This window comes from Cricetulus griseus, chromosome 8 (assembly GCF_003668045.3).
Source record: "Cricetulus griseus strain 17A/GY chromosome 8, alternate assembly CriGri-PICRH-1.0, whole genome shotgun sequence".
Taxonomy (NCBI): domain Eukaryota; kingdom Metazoa; phylum Chordata; class Mammalia; order Rodentia; family Cricetidae; genus Cricetulus; species Cricetulus griseus.
This window is the reverse complement of record NC_048601.1, coordinates 58,530,697-58,551,297: the sequence shown is the minus strand read 5'-3', so window position 1 is coordinate 58,551,297 and position 20,601 is coordinate 58,530,697. Positions and strand designations below refer to the sequence as shown.

General features: G+C 46.5%; 2 long non-coding RNA genes across 2 annotated transcripts; one reads left to right on the top strand and one right to left on the bottom strand.

The window, feature by feature from the left end:
• Nucleotides 1-5,261: 5,261 nt before the first annotated feature.
• On the bottom strand, nucleotides 5,262-10,333 carry LOC118239251. Its single transcript, XR_004771020.1, has 3 exons — nucleotides 10,094-10,333; nucleotides 8,666-8,790; nucleotides 5,262-5,465 (listed from the first exon to the last, which is right to left on the bottom strand). It is a non-coding gene; the product is annotated as an uncharacterized LOC118239251 (long non-coding RNA).
• LOC118239250 lies at nucleotides 10,309-19,209 on the top strand. The gene is made up of 3 exons (XR_004771019.1): nucleotides 10,309-13,877; nucleotides 18,478-18,628; nucleotides 18,938-19,209. It is a non-coding gene; the product is annotated as an uncharacterized LOC118239250 (long non-coding RNA).
• The last annotated feature ends 1,392 nt before the right edge of the window (nucleotides 19,210-20,601 follow it).

Genomic DNA, 20,601 nt, shown 5'->3' with positions numbered 1-20,601 from the left:
TGTCTTCAAAGTTCTCAAAGATGGTACCAATGAAAAAGCAAAGCCCATGGAGGCTTCATCCTTTCCCATGGTCACCCAGTCCCTATAAATCCAATAATTAAATCGATGTCCCTCTGACTCCAAAATCTATCTCCTCCATGCCTAAAGGAACAGGAATGGGCGTGGAGTGCACAGTTGAAGGTGGTTGTTGCTGATATCCAAAATCACTGCTTTTCCTGATAATTGCCCTCCCATTTATCCAAGACCCACTCACTGAAAAGTAGAGTGCCCATTATCCCTTTCTAGGTCCAGAACACTGGGCCAACACCTGGCTAATGACTCTAGCCCCTGGTCACAAGTCAAGCATTGGGCTCATAGCTCCAGCCAGGACAACTGGACTTTTCCGTTAGAACTGTGAGCTGAAACTGGGGGTAAGATGCCTCCCAATTACCCAGCGAGACCAAACTCATAAGCTGGGGCTTCCTGGTTTTGCAGAATATTACTTTAATTAGTGTGTTGTATTTGTTTGTGCTGCCTTTGTTTAACATGTAAAGGTGTGTCTTTAATTATGTAAAGATGTGTTGCATCTGTTTCACCTTGCCTGGCTAAGGCACCCTATTGTTCTAATAAAGAGCTGAATGGCCAATATCTAGACAGAGAAAGGAATAGGCAGGGCTGACAGGCAGAGAGAATAAATAGGAGGAGAATTCTAGGCTCGAGACAACAAGGGACATACTCAGGGAAAGAAGCAGTCTTTTCACTAGCCAGGGGCTCAATGATTCCACTAGACTGGCTAGACTTGCTGCTCCAGGAATCCTCCAGTCTCACCTCCCCAGTGCTGAGGGTACAGCCTCATCCCACCACACCTGGATTTTTCCATGTGAACTCTCAGAATCAGACTCAGGACCTTGTTACCCTGAGCCACTTCCCAACCCTTATGTCTCCCTCTTACTGAAGCTGACTGTGTGGGTTTTCACTATTGAAGTCTGAGAGTCCTGAGAAACATGCACTGCTGAGCAGTGTTCAAGGATGAAGTAAGTCAGGGGTTTGCCAAAGCAACCTGCAGAGAAGGGGGGCAGGGAGGGGGGAGCAACTGCTGATGGTTCAGATGCCTGGAGCCCAGCCACACAGCTGGAGAGAGGGAAGACCCCATCAGAGGAAGGACAGTGGGGAGCCTCCAGGAGTTCAAGCATTGATGTGACCTGATTAAATGGGCAATTCTGTTGTTTTTCATTGTGCGTGTGGTGGACGATGAGACAGGGTCTAGACATTTAGCCCTGGCTGGTCTAGACATTTAGCCCTGGCTGGTCTGGAACTAACTACATAAACCAGTCTGTCCTCAAATTTGCATCAATTCTCCTGCCTCTGCCTCCCAGGTAGTGGGATTACAAGCATGCACCACCAAGTCCAGGCAAGACAATAGATTGATTGACAGTGACCTTGAAGTTTTGGCCAGTCTAGAGAAAGCCAGGCTGGGTGCCTTTGAGATTTTCCTTACCCTTCTGCTTGGTTCCCCCTCCCTTCCCCCAGTACCAGGACTTGAACCTAGGGCCTCAGGAATGCTAGACAAAGTCTCTACCACTAAACTTCATCCCCATTCTGCATCTTGCTACCTGTGATTCCTCAGCCTTCAGCCTCCCCCTGGTCCTCTTCATCCAGCTCATCTCAAGTGCAACCTTCCTTGTGACTCGTATCGCTGTGGCTTCCTGATAAGTGACAAGCAGGCTGAGAAATATGCACAGTCCGCTAGATCCCATCCCTCTGGGAGCTAACTGGGGTCTTTCCATGAGAAAATTGGAAGTAAATGGAGTAGTTTTCATCGTGGAGATGTTGACAAGGGCTATGCTCAACCAAGTCTCTCAGAGCACAACTGGGCATGAGTCGTATACTCCGTGTTTCATAGTAGATACTTGGCTTATTCGACCCCAAGCGTCCTCTCACCATGGGACTCCGCTGTGGGAAGACAGAGCTCATCACATTCCCCAAATGTCTAGCTCATGCTGTGAGTGACACAGAAGGATCTTGCTTGCTCTGTACATGACCGAAGAGCGATGTCCCACCCTCATCTGCTGCTGAGGTCCCCACTGTTGGTCTGATGCCCCAAGAAGGTCACTACTGGAAGGGAAAGCACAGTAAGACATCACCCTTTTCTGATGTTTGATCTTCCTAATGGTCTCTTGGAAACCCTTAAAAGGGCTTTAAGATGCTTGCTGGCAACTTTCTCAGTTCCATGTTATTTGCTTGGGAAATGCTTACTTCAATCTTGAAGTCTTGATCAGAGGAGGTCACAGTCTCTCTCTCTCTCTCTCTCTCTCTCTCTCTCTCTCTCTCTCTGTGTGTGTGTGTGTGTGTGTGTGTCTGTGTGTCTTGTTGCTGTGACAGATGGAGCCCCGAGACAAGCATTCGTCTACAGTGTTATGTCCCCATCTCAACATTGTCTAACCATTAACAATTTTCCAGTTAGCAATTGGCAATAACTGGTTGCTGTTACAGTGCCCATGAGCCAGGCACCCACTGCAGGACGGGTAAATGCCACTTCGGATAGGCAGATATGTAGAGCACCACTGTTGCCATTGCACCATGGAGAACCAAGCTTACTGGGGACTGTTTCCTGGCAACAGAAGTCCAGTTCCAGTAGGAACTTTTTACAGTTAGGACTTGCTCTTCGGAGGTCTGAGGGTGGGGTGACCACAGTCACACAGCTCTTCCACCTGTTGGCAGTGAGTACCACATATCTTGGGATATTTCAGAAACTGAAGCTTTGGTTGGGAGGGATGGGGCTGGAAAGCCCAACAGGGGCCAGAGCGGGGACACATCCCAGCCACAGAGCTTTCTTTTGATAGGTACAGCCATGGGAAGGTTCTGAACAAGGCTGTGACTTAGGTTCATGTAGGCTTTGCTCTTGCATTGAAACAGGGTTGCAAGCATCCCAGACTAGCCTTCAACTCCTGATCCTCCAGCTGCCACCTCCCAAGAGCTGTGTTTACAGGTCTGAGACACCACAGTCAGCTAAGTTTGTTTTCAAGACTCCTCTGGTTTGTGGTGCACACCCACCTAAGGGTGCCAGGTTGGAGTCAGGAAGCCTTAGGTGATAGCATACACTCAGTCTGGCTGCATAGGAAAATCACCCAGAAGGCTTCTACTGGTGCTGACATCCTCCTCCTCAGCAGGGGGTTATTATCACTGCAGCCAGGTTGAGGACTGCACTGGAGCAGCTGGAAGGCACCTGGCAGGGAGAGCTTAGCAGGACCAGGCGAATCAGCAGCCACATGTTGTGGGGTGTGTGTGTGGGGAAGCAGGGGGCAGGAGGCAGGCCCCCTTGATAGCTCCTGGCCTGTCTGTCTATTTTCTCTGAGTTACACTACCATTGGTCCAGCTGTTTGTGTGTTCGGATCTTTTGTCCGCATACACATCTGTGCGTCTTGTGTCTCTGGTGCCAGTGGAGGACAGAAGAGGGAGTCAGATTCCATGGAGCCAGCTTACATGGGAGCCAGCATGTGGGTGTGGGGAATTGAATGCAGGTCCTTTGGAGGAGCAGCCAGTGTTCTTAACTGCTGGGCCACCTACCCACCTGTTTAAGTTTGCATTTATTGCCAGGACCAAAAAGTCGATAGACTAGGAACTGAAGAGATGGCTCAGTGGTTAAAAGCACATACTGCTCTTACAGAGGACCTGGGTTTGGTTCCCAGCATCCCGGTCAGGAAGCTCACAGCTGCCTCCAACTCTAGCTCTAGGGGATGAAATGCCTTCTTTGGTCCTCTGTGGGCCTCGCAGGCAAGTGTGTGTGTGTGTGTGTGTGTGTGTGTGTGTGTGTGTGTGTGTGTGCCTAAAAATAAAGTCCTAAGAAAAGAAAGAAATGACAGATAGAAAAGAGAGAAATGACAGAATATAAAAGCAAACATTCAAGCCGGGCGTTGGTGGCGCTCGCCTTTAATCCCAGCAGCACTCGGGAGGCAGAGGCAGGTGGATCTCTGTGAGTTCGAAGCCAGCCTGGTCTACCTAGCGAGTTCCAGGACAGCCTCCAAAACAATAAACAGAAAAGAGAAACCCTGTCTCGGGGGGGAAAAAAAAAAAAAAAAAAAAAGCAAACATTCAGGAAATGGTAGAAAATTCAGCAAAAAAAAAAAAAAAAAGACTTGGGGGAGGGGAGAGCTGAGAAAAAAATCAACATAAATGCAGTAAATATACTAACTGCAGTGAGAGCTGAGGAGACTCGCTCATGGGTGGTGAGAGGTTCCTTGTGGGAGAGTGAGCCATAAAGATTAGCTTCTGGACTGTGAGCTCCGGAAAGCAGGTATGTTCTAGATGGAGCAGGGCAGGGTGCCACAGGCAGAGGTACCCTTGCTCCAGTCTCCACTGTCCCCTCCTAGCCTGGGAGCATCCATCCACGAATACCAGGTGCTTTAGAAATGTCACCAAGCGAACACACCCTCCCTGTCCGTTCTGAAGTGTTTGTCCATGGCTTTAAAGTGTGACATTTTCTACACTTCTGATTTGTCCAGCTCCACACTGAAGTCTATAGTGAGAAGCTGTGCAATTGCTTTTTTTCTTCCCAAACACAGCACTGGTAGTTTCCAGGCTTCACATCCATATCATCTGAAGGAAACCGTCAACACCTAGGATAGAAAGCTATATTTTAAAAGTCAATTCCAAGCCGGGCGTTGGTGGCACATGCCTTTAAACCCAGCACTAGGGAGGCAGAGGCAGGCGGATCTCTGTGAGTTCGAGGCCAGCCTGGTCTCCAGAGTGAGTGCCAGCATAGGCTCCAAAGCTACACAGAGAAACACTGTCTCGAAAATCAAAAAAAAAAAAAATTGATTCCATTTATGCATTCATTATGTGTAGGGGAGGGCATGTATGTGTAGGCGGGATTGGGTTCTTCTGTTATACGGGTTTGGGGGATCAAACTCGGGTGGTCAGGCTTGGCTGCAAGAGCCTTTACCCAATGAACCATCCCACCCACACAGAAAGCTAAAATTGATAGTGCTTGTTGAAAACGGAAATTCTCATGGAACTGCATCTGCAAGAGCAGCATAAACCTATGAGGGCGGAGTGTCCTTTGTGTCCCTCTTTTAGGAATATAGGTTTGTGGAGGGGGTGGGAGTGGCTATGGAAATTCTAAGAGGAAGATTGTTGCAGTACTAGGGCTTCAGGCAAGGCAGTGCAGGTCGGTCACTGTACAAGAGTTCCTGGCAGAGGTTTAAGTTTACCAAGCTCCACGCATGAAGGGGCTCTGTCTACCCGCACCAAATACTTTCCAGTGGCATAAATGCATGAAGAAGTTGGCTTTAAGGGAGCGCTTCCAATTTTCTTTAATTTCAAAGTATCTTTTCCAAGGATCCTGCGGCACAGCTGGAATCCCTCCTTCTGCGGAGAAACCTGAGCTCTGGGAAAAGGAGATGGATGACCTCATTGCTGTAAGCGGCGCCCATCGCTGCAGTTTCCTCTCTGGTCACTAGATGGCCACACCGACCAGGCACCAGCACCTAAGGGAGGAGGGGTCGTTACTGAGATTAGAAGCTGCAGGCAGTTTTAGGGAAAGGACGCCAGCTCCGCCGAAGCACACACCCAGCAAAGCTGTTTTTGTCCGAGAATCTAGCGGTTGTTCGGTTCACGAGGCTGATATCTCAGCTGGTCTTTAGTAGATGCCAGAATCCGGAAGAAATAAGCTCTAATGCCAGAGAGAGAAAGCAGGCAAAAAGCAAGCTTTCTTCTTCGCTGTGGACTGCAGACAGAAGGTATGGCCGGGATTAAAGGTGAACCTTCCCACTTCAAAGATCTGGATTAAAAGTGATGGAGGCTGGAGAGATGACTCAGCAGTTAAGAGCACTGACTGCCCTTCCAAAGGTCTCTAGTTCAATTCCTAGCACCCATATGGCAGCTCACAACAAGATCTGACACGCTCACACAGACATACATACAAACAAAATACCAATGCAAATAAAATAAAAATAAATATATTTTTTAAAGTGGATCTTGGGACACACATTAGTTTAGCTTTACCTGATCTTGCTATGCTAGGCCTGGTACAGTCATACAAGTCATACTCTTAAGAGCAGCATGTGACAGTAGTCATTCCAGTCGCACACTAGAAGTACCGGCCCCTCTCACTTTTGACATCCTGGTGTGTGTGTGTGTGTGGATCCCACCAAGCCTCTGGCTTTACATTTGTCTGAGGACTGATGGAGAAAGTTTTCTTTCCTGGGCCATTTTGAAGTAATGTAAGACTTTAGTAAATAAGAATATTAAAAATAAATTTTCAGGAGACCGAAGACATGGCTCAGAGCTTAAAAGCATGCATTGCTCTCTTCTGGAGGACTTCACATAATTCCTGTCAGGTGACTCACAACCTCCTGTAACTCCAACTCCGAGGAACCTGACACCCTGGCCTCTGCAAGACACACACACACACACACACACACACACACACACACACACACACACGATTAAAAAGATAAGAATCTTTAAAAACAACTTTCCCACACTGCCGATTTAGTTTAGTTGGTAGAATGCTTGCCTGGAGAAGGTGTTACACACCTGTCATCCCAGTTGAGGTACATCCAAGCTCTCTGAGAATTTATTTCTAACATTGGTCATAGGATCAGCAAGATGGTAACCATCCTTGCCGCCAAGCCTGATGACCTGACTTCAATCCCCGGGACCCACGTAGTAGGAGAAAACTCACTCCAGAAGGTCGTCCCTGATCTTCATTTGAGCTTTTCAGATAAGTTAATGTTTTTTTATTTTTAAAGTGTTTGCATAAGAAGAGAATAGCACAAGAAATAGCTCTCAATGGAGGTTATCTTGTTCCCCATGACACCATGGCAATGCCTGGAGATACTACTATTTTTGTCACAACTGGGACATGTTGTGGAATAGAGTATTTGTTTAACTATGTAAAGATGTGTTGCTGTTTCACCTTGCTTACTTAAGGCACCTGATTGATCTAATAAAAAGCTGAACAACCAATAGTTAGGGAAAGGAGGGGTAGGCAGGGCTGGTGGTCAAAGAGAAAGAGGGAGCCAGCCAGCCAGGGGCCAGCAAACCAGAAATGGAGGAAGCAAGAAAGCAGGATGCACAGTACGTAGATGAGGTAAACAAGCCTCAGGCAGCCTTAAATTAGTAGAAATGGGTTACTTTTTTTTTTAAAGCTAGCTAGAAACAAGATAAGGCTGGGCATTTATAATAAGTCTGTGTCATGATTTGGGGCTGGAGGTCCAAGAAAGCCTGCTACAGGGGCAGAGACGCTGTTAACAAATGGGTGGTCAGGGATGCTGAACACTCTCCAGAGGCAAGATAGTCTCCCAACACGCCCACTAATAGCCCAGGCCTGTCCAACCCAACCCAGTGTGGACCAAGATTTTCCTATACTCATTATTCTTACTCGTTGTTCACGAATTTTCATATTTCATATGACATCATGATCTACAATGACATTCTCATGATATTAAAGTTAGTCTTAAAAAAGAATGAGTCCTTATTTCTGGCCCATGAATCAAATCTGACATTTCAAAAGCTTAAAATAAGAAGTTACCACTGTTGAGAGAGAATTCCTCATCCGAGCAAGAGACACCAGTTTTGTTCAAAGTTGTCTGTGTTAACAGCCGGCCTTGGGGTGAAGCAGCTGCTCTGTGATAGCGGCTGAAGCCGTGTGTGGATGTGTATTGTTGACATGGGCACAGCCATATCCAGGACTCCAATGCCTCAGCCCCATGGGAATGGGAAGCCTTACGAGGCTCAAAGAGATGGCAAAACTTTCCTCAGAGTCCAAATGAATGAGTGAGCAGTGTGTGTAAGGACTAGCAACTGACATTTCCTCCTCCTCTGATGTTTAGGGCTGAGGCTGCTCACCTACAGAGACCTCCTACCCAGAGTACAGTACATGACCCTCCCCAAGTGCTGTGCCTAATAAACACGCCGAGGCTCAAGTTTCTGGTTGTAGTGGGCATCCTCCATCAGAATGGGGATACTTCCACCTTATCCCAGCTTCCGTGTGTGTGTGTGTGTGTGTGTGTGTGTGTGTGTGTGTGTGTGTGTCTTCTTTGTTCTCTCTCTGCCCCTGGTCAGGGTTCCAGAATCCAAGCCACATGGATTTGTGACTCTGTCCAAAGAAAAGTATCCAACCAGGCAGTGGTGGTACATGCCTTTAACCCCAGCACTGGGGAGGCAGAGGCCAGCAGATCTATGAGTTCAAGGCCAGCCTAGTCTAAAGAGCGAGTTCCAGGACAGAGGAAAATACCCAAAAACTGTGCTGGTAGCAAATGCCTTTAATCCAAAGATACAGGCAAGTGGATCTTGGTGAGTTCAAGGCCAACCTGATCTACATAGTGAATTCCAGGCCAGCCAGTGCTACACAGAGTCCCAAAATGGGAACAAAGACTTATTTCTCTTAGATTCTGAGTAAACGGCAATCATTGGGTCTTTGCTACCCAAGGTTGAAGTGGTTGGTTCCTTTCCTCTTGCGTGGTCTCATTTTTAGACTTTCCATAGACTTTTCCTGTTTACTGGAAATACCCAGACCCACCTGACCCCAGCAGTGTCCCACCCTGCAACTCTAGGTGAAAGCCTCTATACAAAAATAAGCATTTAAAAGATGGATTATCCAGCCCATCCTAGGTCTGGACTATTGTAGCTACTGGCTTGACAGCTGAACTGCAGTCACTGCTTCAGGGCAAACCATACCTACCTGGAGCATTTGTGCAAACAAATGAGGCCACATTTGTCTCTATAGTCTGGACTCATTTTCATATTGATGGCTGGATTCCAAGGGTCTTGTATGTATCTGCAGCCCAGCAGCAGGAGAGGATTGAGCTAGGAGAGCAGTTGAGTTGGGGGTTGGTCAAAGTGCACTTGCCTAGTTTCTGTTGCTATGATAAACTATCCTCACGAAAAGCAACTTAGGGAGGAAGGAACTTATTTTAGTTCGCAGTTCAAGGTTTTAACCTGAAAGGCCCTGCAGGATAAAGAAGACCCCCTCAGCAGACAAAATAAGGCCTAGGATATAGGGTGGCTAGCCAGTTCAGCAACTCTGTTCCAGGAAAAGGCGAGCCATAAAAAGTTAGATTAGAATCTTACAAACGATCTTAAGGAACAGGGAGTTTCCCCTTGTGATTTCCCTCTGGACCTTTCACTGGTATTCTTGGTATTTTGGGTTGTGGATTCTTCCTTTAAAAACCCCTATTCCCAGCCATTTGGGGTGGAAACTCCTCTACCCCTGTGTGGGATATGAGTCTCGGCCCCAGCGCGCTGGTTCCTGTCCATAAACCTCGTGTGATTGCAGCAAGGACAGTCTCTTGTGAGTTCTGGGGGGTCGAGTCATCCCTAGACTTGATCAAGGATCTTCCCTCTCAGGGGGTCTTACAAACCCATCACTGTGAGGACGTCACATTGACAGGGACTTGAAGATAGCTGGTCACAGTGAAGGGCAGAGAAATGAATGTACAAGCATTTGCTTGCTTGTTTTCCCATGCTCAGCTTGAGTTCCCCACCCTAACACAACCCAGGACCCCCTGTGTATGAAATAGTGCCACCCACAGTGTATTTTCCCATATCAAACTTATTAAAACAATCTTCCACAGACATGACCACAGGCTAACCCAATGAGTACAATTCCTCATTTAGACTTTCTTCTCAGGTGACACTAGGTTGTGCCAAGTTGACAATGCCCAATTAGCATGCCCAGGCCTGGCTTCTGTCCCCCAGCGCTGCAGCATAAACAAAAGAGCAAAACAATTCATAGATGGAGAGACAGTGCTGCCCTTGCTAGCTGTCAAACTTCCAGGTAGGGAAAGGGGCGGGGCTGGAAATGGGGCAAGGTGGGGCAAAAGGGCAGGGTAACCCCTTGCTGAGGGCAGCTGTCACCAAGTGCAATTCATTTACTTGATCCTCAAACTTTGCTGAGGGGTTGCTATAGTGCAACCCGTGGCCTCCCCTCGGTGAAGCAGGCTAGCTGAATTACAGCAGGTCTTGGCATCCCAAACAGGCTTTTGTTGTGGGTTTTGTTTGGAGGGGAGGGGAGGGGAGAAAAGAAAAACAAAAGTAGCAAATGCTGCTTTGAACTTTATCTACTGGAGTTGAGCTCAGTGTCACAGGGCTTGCGAGGCATGCGCCTTACCTCTGTCCAATCAAGTTGATTCCTGGGGAGGCAGGCCTATCTCGTTGGCAGAGCCCGAAGCCATAATGCGCAGGGCCCTATGTCCCATCCAGAGCATTATACAGTCTCTTTAGGATTATGCCTGCTTGCTGGTGGGCACTCACCAGGAATCTCTGATGTTTAAGGGTCCTGATGGAGAATGAGGCTGGGGAAGGGTGTCTACACGCAAACACGGAAGTCCTGAGATCTTGATTTGGGGCAGTGAAGAACAGTCGGCTATATCTTCTTTCCAACAGCAGGGGGCGCACTGGTTGCTGATTACTACAGCACCTGTCAGCAAACATGCTCACTGCAGGTGCTGGGTTGAGCTTCAGGGTGCTTTGGAAAGCCTGGCTGAAGGGAAGTTAGCTGCCACACCATGTCTCCACAAAGGAACCAGGACCTTCTCATTCTTGTCAGAGGGGCATGAGGCAGGGGAATAGCAGGAGGTTGGCTCTGGTCACAAAAGGTACATTTCCTCTGCCACTGGGCCTTGGAGGAGCTGCCCCAGGCAGAGCAGAATTCCTGTCTAGCTCCTCCTGGCTCTTCTCACTCTCAGCAAATTGAAAGTGCTTGTTTGCTCCGTGTGTGTGTGTGTGTGTGTGTGTGTGTGTGTGTGTGTGTGTGTCTGTGTGTGTGTGTGTATGACAGTATCTCACCATGTAGCTCTGGCTGTCCTGGAACTAAACTAACTATATAGACCAGGCTGGCCTTGAACTCACAGGAGATTCCCTTGGCTCTTTCTTCCCCAGTGCTGAGATTTAAAGTGTGCATCTCTGCTCCCAGCCCTTGTGTGTAAAGTGGTGTGAGCTACAGAGAGAAGAGGTGAAAGGCTCTCCCCCTCCCTCCCTCTCTCCCTCCCTTCCTCCCTCCCTACTCCTCCTCCATCTTTCTCAACTCTAAGTTTTCATTTTATTAATCCTGTTATTAAAAATTCACACAAGAGTCTGGGGGATGACCCAGTCAAGAGTGCACACAGCTCTTGCAAAGGACCTGCATAGGGCGTTACGAAGTTAGAAAACACCGAAAGACCACCCAACTCTATCCAGTTATAATTAGCTGGGTTTTTATTTTAAGCTGCAGCTGTACTCTGTTCCCATAGTAGAAATTAGAACTGAGGCCCAGCTTAAAGTGGGGGAGGGAGGGGAGCTTTTGAAGGCAGGTCACAATTTCTTTATTCCTGTGGAATTTACAGCTAGGTGAGGAACAGCCTCTGTCCACAACAATAACGGAGTTTACAGGAACTAGAACAAGCATTTAATCATCTCTCAACAGTTTTAAAATTCTAGGGAGGTAGGCAAGGAGTTGCCAGCAGCTTGCTTGTCTTTCAGGAATTGAGAATGGGTGCCTAGCACAAAGTTGAGTTTTCCCGAGCCATTGTCAGGAGACTCACAATCACCTGCAACTTCAGCTCCAGGGACCCAACACCATCTTCTGGCATCTGTGAGCCCCTGCACTCACATGCACATGCGTGCAGACATGCACAGTAATATAAATAAATCTTTCTTTAAAATGCACACAGCCTCCAACAGGCACCGTAACTGTAGGGTCCTTACTCTTGCTTTTGGCATCCACACTGACCTTCAGAGCTCCTGACCTTCTTCACACTGTCCCAGTCACCCTTTCACTTTTTTTTTGGTGGGGTCGTTTACCTCCTGTAAGCCCGAGTATGGATTCACTTTTCTTTCCCCAATCCAAGAGATTGTGAACCATGCCAAGGCCAGGCATCTTGCCAGCACCATAACAATCCTGAAGCCATATGCAATGACGATGCTCATGTGGCCTTGCGTGTTCCAGCTTATTCTTCCCGAACTCCTGTCTTAGATTCAGTGTTCAGAGTCTCTAGCCATGCTGTCCTGTGACTGGTGGCTGTGAGTACTAATGGTTGAGGGTGGAGTGGGTAGATGAAAGCTTTGTTAGGGTGGCAGAGACAGCACAGTGAATAAGGTCAGGAGAGACGGCTCAGTGAGTACAGTGCTTGTTGTTCAAGCTTGAGGACCTGCTTCTGAATCCACATAAGAGCTGGATAGGGAGGTATGTGCTTGTAACCCCATCTCTGGGTGGACAGAAACAGGAAGACCTGGCAGCTTTCTGTTCAGTGAGAGACCCTGTCTCAAAAAATGAGGAGAAGAGTGACACCGGAGAAAACTGATGTCACCTGGCCTCCACAGTCACACCTACACACACACACACACACACACACCATACACACATACAATACACCCACACAACACCCACCATGCACATACACACACAGCATAGTTTTATTACTGAATTTTTATTTTCTTTAACTGTGCCCAGAATAATAGGCCGCAGTAATAGAGTTTAGAATTTACCAAGTTCTTCCCCAAAACTCTTACAAAATCATTTAATCCCCACGAAATCATGCCTATAAGGCAGGTGCTACCACTGTCCCCCTTCTACAAGGAAGAAAGCCCAGGTCCAGGGAAGACAAAAGCCTTTCTGAAGGCTGCCAGAGAACCCCGGAGCATGAATTTATTTCTCAGTTCTGAGTGTTGAACTCACAGTCTTTTCCCACACTAAGGCAGCACTGTACTATTGAGCCACACCTCAAGATCTGTTTTGGAATTTAATGATGTTTCTTTTTCTCTCCTTTAAAAAAAAAGGCTTCACTATCTAGACCAGGCTGGCCTGGAACTCACTATGTAGCCCTGGCTGGCCTTGAAGTCACAGAGATCCACTTGCCTCTGCCTCCCAAGTGCTATGATTAAGGGCATGGACCTTCACGCCCAGCTGACGCTTTCTTTGAAATAAATGTTTTATCAGTTTTTGTAAATGTACTATAGATTATGGACTCAAGCTCATAACTATTAATTTTACCTTATGAACAGGGTCACTCATATTAGTGCATGCCTTTGGCTCATTTCATCCACACGGGATAAATCAGAGGCTGTTTAAATTGACTTCTTCATATTGTAAAACTTTTTAAAAGTTACTTCCACCTTATGCTATATTTTCCTTGCCATTAACTACCTCCTCCCTCTCCCTTCCTCCTCTTCTTCATTTTTCAAAATAATATTTTTATGTTTAATTGTGGGTGCGCATGCCCCCCCTCTCTGTGTGGGGGTGTATGCACGTGCACACACGCACGCAAGCAGATGTCTGAAGAGGCCAGAAGAGGGCATCATGCTGCTGAGAGCTGTGACTGAGGTGTGCCAAGAATCAGCCTGGCTCATAGCAGCCTAACCAGCTCTCTAGGTTGCTTCTTTGGTTTCTCTAAGACAGAGTTGCATGTAACCCAGGCTTGTCTCAAGCTCAGGATGTAACCAAGGATAACCATAAACTCGTCATTCTGTTCTCTCGTCTTCACCTTCCAAGTACTATAGTTCACTCTCATGTCTGGCAGGTGTTATATTGTCCAGATTCTAGAATTTTCTATTGTACACATGTATTTTTTTCATGCTTACTCATCTTTAAAGGTGAAAGTTTTACACATGCTTTGCATTTGTTCCCAAACAGGATGATGTCATTCTTTCCTGGCCCCTGCCTGTCCTTGTAGATTCTGCAGGAATCTTCCTCTCATATTTTAACTGCAGTTTAGTCACCTTCCAGCATCCTAAGCCTTGTATGGAAAACACCATCCACAGAAGAGGTTCCTCTCTGTGCTTTGTGAAGCCACTGTCCCTGGGGGCCAAAGGCTGCCTGGCCTCTAGCCTTACTTCCTGACTAGTGGCCGAATGGTTGCAGCTTGGCCATTGTCCTGGGATTCCATCTCCAGCGCTGGAGAAGAGAATTGTCACTCAAGGTAAAAATCCTCTCTTCACATGCCTGGTACCCTTTGAGTGACAATTGGAAGAGGAGACTCAACTCTGACCCGAAGTGTCCTTCATGTGGAGGTGTTCTGGTTGTCTTCACTCCAAAACTTTTCCTAGATTTCATGGTGCCAAAAAGGTCACTTATGACACTATATTTTAAAAATCAATTCCAAGCTGGGCGTTGGTGGCGCACGACTTTAATCCCAGCACTCAGGAGGCAGAGGCAGGCAGATCTCTGTGAGTTTGAGGCCAGCCTGGTCTCCAGAGCGAGTGCCAGGACAGGCTCCAAAGCTACACAGAGAAACCCTGTCTCGAAAAACAAACAAACAAACAAACAAACAAAAAAACAACAAAAAAGGTCACTTACGACAATTATTAATTTGTAGGGTCTCATGTAGCCTAGGCTATCCTCAAAACTGAAATGTAGCTGAGGATGACCTAGAAAGCCTGATCCTCCTGCCTCTACCTCCCACATGCTGGGATTGCAGATTACACCATTATGCTTGACTTCTTGTTAGTTGAGGTGCCAGAACCAGTCAAATCCAGTGCCTCACACACACAGGCAAGCACTCTACCATGGAGCTGTAGCACCAGCCACAGAGCCATTTGTTATTGCTCTTTCACAGTTTGGGAGGAGGGACCTGTGTGGTCATCTCACGATGACGTGTCACCACGGCAAACATCATCACCAACCACCTGGGGACCAGTGTTCAGATACAGGCGCCTATGGGGGACATTCTCATTCAAGCCAGCACAACCATCTCACTGCAACTGCCTATAATTTTTGACACCTATGAAAGTATTTAACACAAGCCAATGACTTAGATGACAGTTCTGTGCCCGGTGGCTGGAACACAGTAAGAAATGGTAGCTTGTCCTGTGATGCACCTGATTTTAATTAAGTGCATATCCAGTTATTCATAGGCATAAAATGGTAAATAGATTTTTCTTCTAAGAGTTCACTCAGAAGACACAGTTTAGCTTACTGTGAGTGCACCCAAAATTAGTTCAGCATAGATGGGTTCCCTGCATCCCTTACCCAGATGCATCCTGAAATACATGTAACTAAAACTGACCATGGAAGGGAGTTGTTAAAGGTTGCTAGGGAGGAGTAACTTATTCTGTTTGAAGTGCATGAAACCTGCAGCCTGATGTGGCTAGAGTGGTGGTGCGGTGTCCTTGGTCGCTAGGTGCATTGTTAAGAGAGGGGTGCGTGTATAGCCAAGCTAAGTGGAGGCCCTAAATTAGCCCCAATCGTGTCTGCCTCATGGCCACACCTAGCTTCTTTATGTTCTGCCTCTGCAGGTGGTTCTCTGCATCTGTGAGTGCAGAAATTATATAGTTTATAGTTATAGACACATTTTCCTTGTTATTGTTTCCCAAACGATACAGAAAAGCAACTATTTACACTGCTCCATGCAGTATAAGTAATCTAGAGATGGTTTACATCAGATGAGGGAGCAGAAGGATGAGGCAGGGGGATTACTATTGTGAGGTAGTTTAGGCCACATAGTAAGACTATGTTCCAACAAAACAACAGCATAAAAAAAATGAGGGACCAAAAAAAAAAAAAACAAATATAGGCAAGGATGCTCTGTGCTGCATGCAGAGATATTAGGCCACTGGAATAAGAGAGTTGGGGGACAGGCAAGATGGCTCAGAGGGTAAAAGGGCTTGTTCCCAGGCCTGATAACCTGACTTCAATTTTCAGGTCCTATGTGGTAGAAAGAGAAAACCAACTCCTGCAATTGTCCTCTGACTTCCACATGTGTGCCATGGCACCCATGTACACACTTGCACACATACAGAAAAACAAGCGAACAGACTAACTAAATAAATGTGTTAAAATAAGAGAGGCTGAGGGTGGTGGCACATGTCCTTAGTTCCAGCACTCAGGAGGGTAGAGGCAAGCTGATCTCCATGAGTTCAAGGCCTTCCTGGCTTACATAGTGAGTTCCAGAACAGTCAGAACTACAAAGTGGAACCCTGTCTCAAAAACAGCAAAATAAATAAATAAGTAAAATAAAGGACTGAGAAATCCAGAGATTTTAGTGTTGACCTGGGTTCTGGAAGAAATCTCCTGAGGGTACTAGGGGATGGCTGCATTTCTTTTCTTTTTTGTCTTTTTGGGCATTCCAATCCCAGTTCCGGCTCCCTCCTCTCCTGCTGATCCCCCCACTTTCTCCTCATCCCACCTCCCATCTGCTCCTCGGAGAGGGTAAGGCCACTCCTAGGAAGTCTACTAAGTCTGTCTCATCATCTCCTTGAGGCAGGACCAAGGAACCTCTCCACTCCCCACACCCCTGTGTTTAGGCTGGGCAAGGTATCTCTCCATGTAGAATGGGCTCCACTAAGTCAATTTGTGCATTAGAGTTAGATCTTGGACCCACTGCCAGTGGCCTCATATATTGTCCCAGCCTCACCATTGCCACCTATATTAAGGGAATCTAGTTCGGTCTTATGCAGGTTCCCCATTTGTCAGACCTGAGTCAGTGATCTCTCACTAGCTCAGGTCAGCTGATTCTGTGGGTTTCCCGTCATGGTCTTGACTTCTTTGTTCATATTACTGCTCCTCCGTCACTTTGATTGTACTCCAGGAGCTTGACCCATTGGTTACTTGTGGATTTCTGCATCTGCTTCTATCTGTTTCTGGAAGAGGGTTCTAGCTTCTCTGGGGTTGTGGATTGTAGGCTGGGTATCTTTTGCTTTATGTCTGGTATCACTCCAGGAGCTTGGCCCATTGATTAGTTGTGGATTTCTGCATCTGGCTGACTTTCCTAATGAGGGTATTTCTTAATGTTCCCTTCTCCCTTCTACTGAGTTTTCCTTTAAATTTTTAAATTATTTATTTAATTTATGCATTAATGTGTGTGTGTGTGTGTGTGTGTGTGTGTGTGTGTGTGTGTGTGTGTGTGTGTGTTTGTACCATGGCATGTGTGTACATGGAAGTCAGAGGACAACTTCCAGGAGTCATTTTTCTTTATCATGCTTGTCCAAAAATCCAACTTGGGCCATCAGGCTTGGTGGCAGGTGCCTTCAGCTAACATTGCACTGGCCTCTTTTGTTTTCATATTTTTAAAATATATTATTTTTTAAAACATTAAACATTTGATTTAGTTCTCTGACTATCTTCTTAAAGGATGTCTATTCTACTTTTATTCTAACTTTATTTCCCAGAGATTAATAATTGACCCTCTGAGTTTTCTTCTCTCCCTGAGTTTGTTTCTTCCCAGCTCCTTCCTTTTGTTTGTGTAAAAATTTTGGGGTGTGTCTTCATGCTAGACCCTTCCATTAAATTCTGATGGCCTTCATCTGATGAACAGCCAACAATGTTTAGCATAAATTGCCACATGCAGAATTTAAGACCTTTTTATGATATACAAATATGTTATACTTTGTAAAAAATGTTTGTCATTCATCTGAAATTCAATTTTTTCTTTTTTGAAATAGGGTTTCATGTAGTTCAGGCTAGCCTTGAACTTCTGATCCTCTCCTGCCTCTGCCTCTGCCTCACAAGTGCTGGGATTACTGGCAAATACCACATGTCTAGCTGAAATTCCAGTTTAACTAAGTGTCCTGGATTTTGCTCAACCATCCCACAAGCAAGATAGCCAGGCTGGGGGCTGGAGAGATGGCTCAGAGGTTAAGAGCACTGGCTGTTCTTCCAGAGGTTCTGAGTTCAATTCCCAGCAACCACATGGTGGCTCACAACCATACCTTATGAGATCTGGTGCCCTCTTCTGGTGTGCAGATATACACGGAAGCAGAATGTTGTATACATAATAAACAGATAAAATCTTTAAAAAAAAAAAAAAGATAGGCAGGCTGCCTACCCTTGTGAGTGGGTGGGGCTTGATAGCATGCCTTTATTAACCTTAGCATTGCCTCCAGTTGCTCTGAGTAACTGATAACAGTCTCTTTATGTTTGTGTTCTTAGATTCCCCAGAGTCTCCAGCCTCCCTACTCAGTGGGTATAATACCTGAACCAGAATGCTAGGCACCTGAACAGGAGCAGTTCAATATTTACCACCATAATGTCAATTAGAGTAGCCCTAGGCTTGTGTAAATCTCCCACCCTAGATTAAACATAGTCACATATTCACACCCACGCAGACACACACTACAATGGAGACTAAAGTGGAACCGTGAAGCCTTAGTGACTCTGGGTATATAGATCACAACAGGCATGTCTGAGCTCCTTGGAACCTAGACAGTTAGTTGGTAGATCTCTTACAGTGTTATTTCTAGAAAGCCTGAACTTCTACAGCAAGTCTGACTTTGGGTTGAGATGATAGATGCAGGGTCTCTGAAGGATGTTGCCACCAGAGGGCAGTCTTCCATACTTTGCCGTATTGCCCTACACACACTGAATCTCTAGGTTGGTGACTACAGCTAGCCTGCTACACCAATCAGCCTTCCTTGATGCCACAAGGATGGAAAGTGTTGGGCATGCCAAGCCCAGTTCTGTCCAAATTCAGACCCACAAGGTCATGAATTATAATGAGACAGAAGTAAAGTGGTCATTGTTTTAGGTAACCAAGTATTAGGCTGCCTTTGACAACCAGCCTTCTCCTACCCCTTTTGGAGAAGGCCCTTTCAACCTTCCAGCCTTCTACCTGCGTGAAAGAGGAGAGGTGACAGCTGAGCAGAGGAGACGGAGAACACAAGCTGCTACCCGAACAGATTCTGAGGAACCCTTGACTCCCAGTCTTGCGTGAAGATCTACTTTCAGAGGCACCTGGTATGGCTGAGCCCCTCAGAGCCTGAGAAATGAGATCGCATTTCGTGCTGCTGTTGGCTTTTCTCCTAGCACTGGGCTCTGCTTTCTCAGGCTGGCTAGACATTTGTCATCTGGATTTCTGCTTCTCAGTTGCCAGAGGGATCATATTGTTATTTTTCCTTTCTTGCCCCTTAGCCTTGAGAGAGGTTTATGTTCATGTAGTGCTGGGGGATTGAATCCAGGGCCTTGTGAATGCCGACCATACATGTTTTACTGCCAAGCTACATCCATAGAACTGTTGAAAGTTTCGTGTTGTTTTTCTTCTTTGAGACAGGGACTCCTGTATCCCAGGCTGGTCTTAAATCTGAAAAGTAGCTGAGGACGACCTTGAATTCCTGATCCTTCTGCTCTACCTCCTACCCCAGCCAAGTGCTGGGATTACAGTCCAGTTTTGTTGTAAGACTTTAAAAAAAAAAAAACTACACTTGCTTTTGTTCAAGAGAAACATGAGGTAAAAAATATGTATTCATTTTGGTATATTTTAAAATGTGTGTGGGTATATTGTCTGTATGCATGTCTGTGCCTGTGGAGGCCAGAGGAGATTGTTGGATCACTTGGAACTGGAGTTATAGTTGTTTGTAAGCCACCTTGTGAGTGCTGGAAATTGAACCTGGGGTCCTTCAGAAGAGCAGTGGTGTTCTTTTTATATTTATAAAACTATTGTTTTATTTTATGTGTATGAATGTTTTGTTTGCAAATATGTATGTGCATCATGTGTGCCTGGTGCCTGCAGAGGTCAGAAGAAGGCATTTTATAGAAGGTTGTGAAGCACCATGTGGGTGCTGGGAACTGAACCCAGGTCCTGTACAAGAGCAACCAGTGCTCTCACCACTGAGCCATCTCTCTTAGCCCCTCATTCTGAAACGGTCAATATGAAGCTTCTCCCAGTCCTTAAGTTGGACAACTCTATTGATCGTCTTAGTGCCTTGTCTTAGATCAGGTTCCACAGAAGTAGGCCCAGATGGAGAGGCTTGCTCTGTTAGAGCTCTCTTGACACTCTCAGGAGAACCCGGCAGGTTATTGGAGTAAGTTGTATGGGGCCTGTGGGAGCTCAGAAAAGGGCAAGGTTCCTGCTGGAGGTCAGACCTCCTCTGATCCCCCCGATGAGCCCTGGCCAGATGTAGTCCTAGCCTTTTGTGTCCCATAAAAGTCTCAGTCAGGAATTGGAGAGATCAGCAGTTAAGAGCACTGGCTATTCTTCCAGAGGACCTAGGTTCAATTCCCAGCACCCACATGGCGGCTCACAACTGTCCATAACTCTAATCCCATGGGATCCAATGCTGGTGTGCAGACATACGTGCAGACAAAACCCATACACATATATATATATATATATATATATATATATATATATATATTAAAGCCTCTGTCTGTGCTGCTCCCCCCACCTGCCCCGGCAAGGGCAGCCCTTGGAAGAAGGGGCAGTAGAGATCTGTGGCCTGGGTGCACTTGCTATAAAGGTCAGCTTAGCTGGGTGCCAACAGCAGTTGCTAGGTACTAAGATTGACTCTCCCCTCCCCTGCACCTAATTATTTTCAAAAGGATGCAACAGCCTTGAATCTTTCAGAAGGGAAGTATATTTTGTCCTTCCTATTACCTTGGTTAATTTTGTCTTCTCCCTTTGCAGAAGCTTAAAAACGTTTGGCCTTCAAACCTGACAGCTCAGGCACAAGTCTAGATCAGTTGTCCCCTCCTGAACCCGGAGCTGTTAACCACACAACAAGCCACCTCCTCTAGCTACACGTTGCTGATATAATTTAATGTAATGACCACATGGGTTTTGGTTGGCTGGACAGCAAACGTTGCCCAAAGCAACCCATTCTTTGTTAAATGAAATTGGAGGTTGCCTGTAGAGCCGTGGGCTTGGTTCTTGAAACATTCTCGGCACTTGCTGCAAGAGGCCAAGAGGTGTGTGCCCTGACTGAGTACACAGG